The sequence below is a fragment of the Marmota marmota genome, unplaced genomic scaffold, assembly GCF_001458135.2.
Source record: "Marmota marmota marmota unplaced genomic scaffold, marMar, whole genome shotgun sequence".
Taxonomy (NCBI): domain Eukaryota; kingdom Metazoa; phylum Chordata; class Mammalia; order Rodentia; family Sciuridae; genus Marmota; species Marmota marmota.
The window spans coordinates 506824-513563 of NW_025999880.1; the positions used below are offsets into that span (position 1 = coordinate 506824).

The window sequence follows — 6740 nt, forward strand, 5'->3', positions numbered from 1 at the left end:
CATAGACCGAGGTGTGTGCAGAATTGATAGCAGAATATTCCATGGATGGGCATCTTAATTCCCTTCTTTTTTAATCCCCTACTGATGTTTCCTTTTTTTTTTTTTAAAACTAGCCATGATGCAAAAAAAAAAATATCCTTGTGTCTACCTATTCCTATCCTTTGGCAGTGTTTCTATAAAATAGATTCCTGAAAATGGAATCAGGAAAAACAGCAGTTTTTGTTTGTTTTTTTGTTTGTTGGTTTCTTTCTTTGTAGTGCTGGGGATGGAACCCAAGGCCTCAGTCATGCTAGGCAAGAGTTCTACCACAGAGCTGCATTCCCAACTCTAGTATGTATGTTTTAATATTTGCTAAGTAGTAGTGTTTTATTAAACCTCAAAGTGTTTGATTACTATGATTCTAAATAATTTTTGTTATACCAGGGACTGAACTCAGAGGCACTCTGTCACTGAGCCACATCCCTAGCCCTATTTTGTGTTTTATTTAGAGACAGGGTCTCACTGAATTCCTTAGTGCTTCGCCATTGCTGAGTCTGGCTTTGAACTTGTGATCCTCCTGCCTCAGCTTCCTAAGAAGCTGGAATTACAGGCGTGTGCCACCATGCCAGGCTTCTAAACAATTTTGGATAAAAAAATCAGATTATTTGGGAGATGAAATAATTGTGGTTAATAAAAATTAATACAGGTTTGATTTCTACACATCTTTTGAATGTCCCCTTCTTCTGAAGAAAGGACCCTAGCTCAGTGTATATTTCTTGTACTTATAACTGCAACCCAAGCAATCCACCTGTTAAATAACTTACCTTTCATAGCAAACCTATAAACAGAGTTCTGGCTCAGACTCCCAAGATGCTGGAATTACAGGCATGTGTTACCAAGCCTGGCTTCTAAACAATTTTAGATTCAAAAATCAGATTATTTTGAAAATGAAATAATTGTGACTTATAAAAATTAATACATATTTGATTTTTACACATCTTTTGAATTTCCCCTTCTGAAAAAACGACCCTAGCTCAGTGTATATTTCTTGTACTTATAACTGTAACCAAAGTAATTCATCTGTTAAATAACTTACCTTTTATAGCAAACCTATAAACATAGTTCTTCTCCACATAGAGCCTGATTTCCATCTCTCCCCTAACAACATTAGCCATTTATTTTGTGGAGTATGGTTTTTAGAGAAATAATATATGGTATACCTATTACCCCCATGCAATTATACACCACATTTGGGAAGGAGTGCTGAATCCTGTTACCTAAGTCAGTTTTCTTAGCCACTAACCTGCATGCAGCACTCCTGGTAAACTTGATGAAAACATTAGTTCTCAGGTTCCATCCAGAGCATTCTGGTGGGAGTAGCTTTTGAACTTTTGCATGTGATGTGAGTATAGGTAGATCACACCTGGGGAAATCACTTGGGCAGTGTTTAATAGCACACAGTATGTAGTTAAATGAAGGTCTAGTTTGGGAACTCAGTTGTGCCATCTACATGCAGTGTGATCTTGGAAAAGTTGCTTACCCTTCTCGAGCCCAGATTTACTTTTCTGTCAAATGGGCATGTTAATAGTACTACATAATCTATATTATTGCATTAGTAGGATTGAATGAATGATATATATATATATCTCACATAGATTTGAATAAGCCTCAAAAACATTAGCAATTTCTTATTAACACAGCTTTATCATAAGTAATCACTACAGAATACTCTGCCTAATGGTAACTGAAGGATATGGAAATGACAACCCTCAAAACAGTGTGGACTGACAGGAGGGAGGGAGGAGGAAGCCATCACATTGATGACATTGATCCTTTCCCAATACATCCTTTCCCAGTGACAAGAAAATCTCTGGGAAGGAGATATCCCCCCCAAGCCTAAAATGACAGTCTCTGGGAAGAATCCAAAACATTGATCCTTGCCCAAATAGATCTTTTCTCAGTGACAGTAAAATAGATCCTGGAGGGAAAGAGATAAGTGCTGAACTCTGGACCCTCCATCCTTGCCTTAGTAAATACGAATTTCAAATTCTCATAACCTGTTTCCTGAATGTCCAAACTGATAGGTTCTGATAAAGTCTTCAATGGTTAACTCATCTCCCAGTGTGTAACCTATATAAACCCATACCTCCCCTGTGATCAGGGCCATTTTCCATCCAGGGAGTGAGTCCTTTGATGCCTGACTCTTCTACTAACTAAAAGGCATAGCTGGTCCATGAAGTCGGCTCCCATACAGGTTATATGTACTTTCACTTTGGTGCTAAAAATCATTTTGGTTGATTTTGTTTATGGTATCCATTCAAGAAGGGAATTTTCCTAGAGCGGGTACATTAAGAATCACAAAATGTTTGTAGCTTGGAATATTCCAGAACTGCACCTCCGGTGTAGAGTGGAGTAACTGCAGTAGCCCTGTTCTTCTCCCCCAAGTCCTTCCATGTCACACCTTCCTATTATTTGCCCTTATTCCTCTTAACCAGTAATTCTGATTTTTCTGGACAAACAAAAGCAAACTCCATACCAGTTTTCTTTTAAAACGTGCATCTTTATTATTTCACCAGGCTGGACACAGCTCAGAGCCAAGGAGCCACTGTGTGTCGGTCAGTGCAAAAGGACCCACTCCATATCTGTCAGTTTGGTGGCTTGGATACCATGTCTTCCTAGAACAAGCCCATGACAGCCACTCAATTGTCACCAAACAGCGTGAGCAAAGCTGGAGGGGATGAGTGGCAAAGAATTTGTCCTGGGATCTTTTGGAACAAACAGTCAGAAAATGAAACGAATATAAAAATAAATTATAAAAATAAAATAATATAAATAAATAAAATCTAAGTTCAGAGTGAGGCTGTTCAGAAACAACCAGCCATAGGAGAGGTAGCTATGGAGTCACAGGGATGCTTCCAAGACTCAGGCCCCTGCTCCCCACAGGGCCCACGGAGGTCACTGGGTTCCTTGCTGTCTCCAGGCCACTCAGGCATTCAGCTCCAGGTCAGTGACGTATTCCTGGACCCAGTTCTCATTGGGGTCAGCACACACCTGCCGGCCTCTCTTGGTTAGGAAGCTGTGGGGAGAAGCACAGGATCAAACACTGAGGATCCTACAGGGGATCTGGGGCCCACGGTGGTCCCTCCATCCCACCCCCTGCCCTGGGCAGCTCAGAGAGGCTCTGCTTATGTTACTCCAGGGAGTCTCTCCCACCAACTCAAGAGTGTCTCAGGGTACCCTGCCACCTCGTTCTTCTGTCCCTCCTCTCTGAGTTGGGGGTCCCACCTTCCCGACCAAGTCAGGTCACATTTAAGAGCTGAATCCTATATACATGGCCTGTCTAGGGTTGCTCTCCTGGCCTGTCTCTGCCCGTGTGGGGCTGTCCTCAAGGGTGGGCAGGGGAAGTGGCACTTACATGACACCTGGCTGGGAGCACTGGCTGCTGGTCTCAAAATAGTCCTCTATGAATTTGCGTTGAATCTGCCGGGCCACGTAGGAGAAGCAGCAGGCCGTCGGGGTGTCTGCACCCACTGTGGAGAAAGGGACAGAATGAGTCCAGGTCATCATCCAAAAGGAAAGGCCACCAGCTGTCACAACCTCAGGCTGAGGAAGAGCCCTGAACAGAGTGGGGACTGGAGACCGGCCTCGGGAAGGCATTTGGGCATTTCTGCCTAGAAACCTCTTGTCTCTGTCTTCCTACTGTCTCTGTTCTCCTTGCTTCCTCACTCTTTACTGCGGGCTCTCTTTGTCTGTGTGATTCAGACCAAACAGACTATTCTCCTCTCTTCCTTCAGGGAATTTTGATTGGTTCAAGAAGTCACACCCAGCAAAAAGAGAGGTCTGGGATATCTATCTCAAGATCCAGTGGGCAGAGCTCCTGGGAGCCCCGGAGTGAGCTGGGGAATCGACCACATCACTGGGAAGGAAGTACCCAGGTCTGGATTCTGCCTCTTGCAAACTCAGAGGTTTAGGCTCCATTATTTTCCCCCTATCTATAGAAAGAAGGAACCCCTGCCCCAACCCTGACTCTCAGGACTGGGGACTAGGAGAGCTAAGATCCCTTGTAAAGGTGAAAAGTTCTTAAGAGAAAGCTCAAGGTGCTTTGTAGCCCTTTAAGAAGTTTTCTCTTTTCTCCTGGGTTCTGGAGACCACAAGAAGAGATTGATGTGGTCTCCCCAGGGCCAGAGAGTGGGGACACTCGCCACAATAGGGTGGACTCACATGGTGCAGAGAAGACCTGGTCTCAGAGAGCCATGGTGCAGAGGAGGACAGCAAGAGCAGCCGTGGAGACCTGCATGATGTTCAGTGGATGATGGAGTGTGGTCTCAAGTATGAGCAGATCCAAGAAGGGCCTGGGTCCTCCCTGCTGCCTGTGTCCTTCTGGCATCTGAAGCCATCTGCCCTTCTCTTTATAGGCAGCCCTGGCGGGTGGGGAAGTGGAATCTGGGGGTGCATGGGGAAATTTTTAAGTATAGCAATATTGTCATGATGTTACACAACTTGGGGTCCTTGGTGACTACAGGAACTCAGGATATCTAAGAATAGCATCTCTGAGCTGTAGGTCTCAGCTCTAGACTCACGACTTGCTCTGTTTTTTGGGGGAGAAATGGTTTCCCTGTGAGAGGGAGGAGACTTGTGTGCGTCTACTCAGAGTTGCTATTAGCTGGTCCCTTCTCATAAGAACTTATTTATGGATGACCTCTCCAGTGTCGTTCCTTTCTACAGAACTGAAACTCAGTGCTTTCTCAGTCTCTGTAACCATTGAGGTTGACAGGTGGATGGCAGCAACACCACACCCCCCAAATCCTGGTTCTGAATTAAGGAATCCCCGGCTAGAGGAATGGAAAGTGTGATGTCACGTTTCATTTGTCCATTTATCGAACAGTCATAGAATGACTAGGGGACTCTGTCACAAACTTTAGTTGTGAATTATGAAGTTCCTTTAGGTGTGGGTGTGTCAGAAGCCTAAAAATATTTATGCCCACTAACCAAGAAAAAGTGTTTCTAGGAAAGAGTTCTACATAAACAAGCCAGATATGGAGGTATCTTCAAACAAAAAAGACCCAGCATCATTTCTTTTTTTGTTTGTTTGTTTTTGTTTTTATTCTTTTATGTTTTAATTTTGGTAAGGTATGTTCCCAGAATTTTTTTTTTCATTTCCCAGCATCATTTATAATTTTCCTCTAGCAACTACAGTTAACTATTTGATGTCCATCTTTTTGAATATTTACCTATATAAATATATATGTATATAAGAATTTTTAGGATTAAAAACAAAAATAACATGTACAGTTGTATATCATATACGTAGAGTGTATATGCATACAGTAGATGTAAGTGGGTACACCTTTTACACTTAATATGATAAACACACTGCATAGACGGAGGTGTGTACAGAATTCGCAGCAGAATATTCCATGGATGGGCATCTTAATTCCCTTTTTTTTTATCCCCTACTGATGTTTTCCTTTTTTTTTTTAACTAGCCATATTTTTTTTTAAAAAATCCATGTGTCTACATATTCCTATTCTTTGGTAGTGTTTCTATAAAATAGATTCCTGAATATGGAATCAAGTCAAAAAGCAGTTTTTGTTTGTTTTTTTATTTGTTGGTTTGTTTCTTTGTAGTACTGGGGATTGACACCAAGGCCTCAGTCATGCTAGGCAAGAGCTCTTCCACAGAGCTGCATCCCCAACCCTAGTATGTGTGGTTTAGTATTTGCTAAATATAGTGTTTAAATAAACCTCAAGGTGTTTGATTACTACGATTCTACACATTTTTTTTTTATACCAGGGATTGAGTTCAGGGGCACTGTGTCACTGAGCCATATCCCCAGCCCTATTTTCATTTTATTTAGAATAATAATAGACAGGGTCTCACTGAGTTGCTTAGTGCCTTGCCATTGCTGAGTCTGGCTTTGAACTTGTGATCAACCTGCCTCAGATTCCTAAGACGCTGTTATTACAGGCGTGTGCCACCATGCCAGGCTTCTAAACAATTTTGGATAAAAAAATCAGTTTATTTGGAAGATGAAATAATTTTGGCTCATAAAAATTAATACATGTTTGATTTCTACACATGTTTTGAATGTCCCCTTCTTCTGAAGAAAGGACCCAGCTCAGTGTATATTTCTTGTACTTATAACTGCAACCCAAGTAATCTACCTGTTAAATAACTTACCTTTCATAGCAAACCTACAAATATAGTTCTGCTCCACATAGAGCCTGATTTCCACACCTACTCCCCACCAACATTAGCCATTTATTTTGTAAAGTATGGTTTTTAGAGAAATAATGTATGGTACACCTATTACCCCACGCAGATATACACCACATTTGGAAGGAGTGCTGAATCCTGTTACCTAAGTCAGTGTTCTTAGCCACTAACCTGCAAGCAGCACTCCTGGTAAACTTGATGAAAACATCAGTTCTCAGGTTCCATCCAGAGCATTCTGGTGGGAGTGGCTTTTGAACTGTTGCTTGTGATTTGAGTATAGGTAGATCACACCTGGGGAAATCACTTGGCCAGTGTTTAATAGCACATAGTGTGTAGTTAAATGAAGGTCTAGTTTGGGAACTCAGTTGTGCCATCTATATGCAGTGTGATCTTGGAAAAGTTGCTTACTATTCTGGAGCCCAGATTTACTTTTCTGTCAAATGTGTATGTAATAGTACTATGTAAGCTATATTATTGCATTAGTAGGATTGAATGAATTATATATATATATATATATATATATATATATATATATATATATATAT

At 41.6% G+C, this 6740-nt stretch overlaps 1 pseudogene; it reads right to left on the reverse strand.

The window, feature by feature from the left end:
• Positions 1–2517: 2517 nt before the first annotated feature.
• Positions 2518–4410, reverse strand: LOC107150347 (annotated as a pseudogene).
• Positions 4411–6740: the final 2330 nt, after the last annotated feature.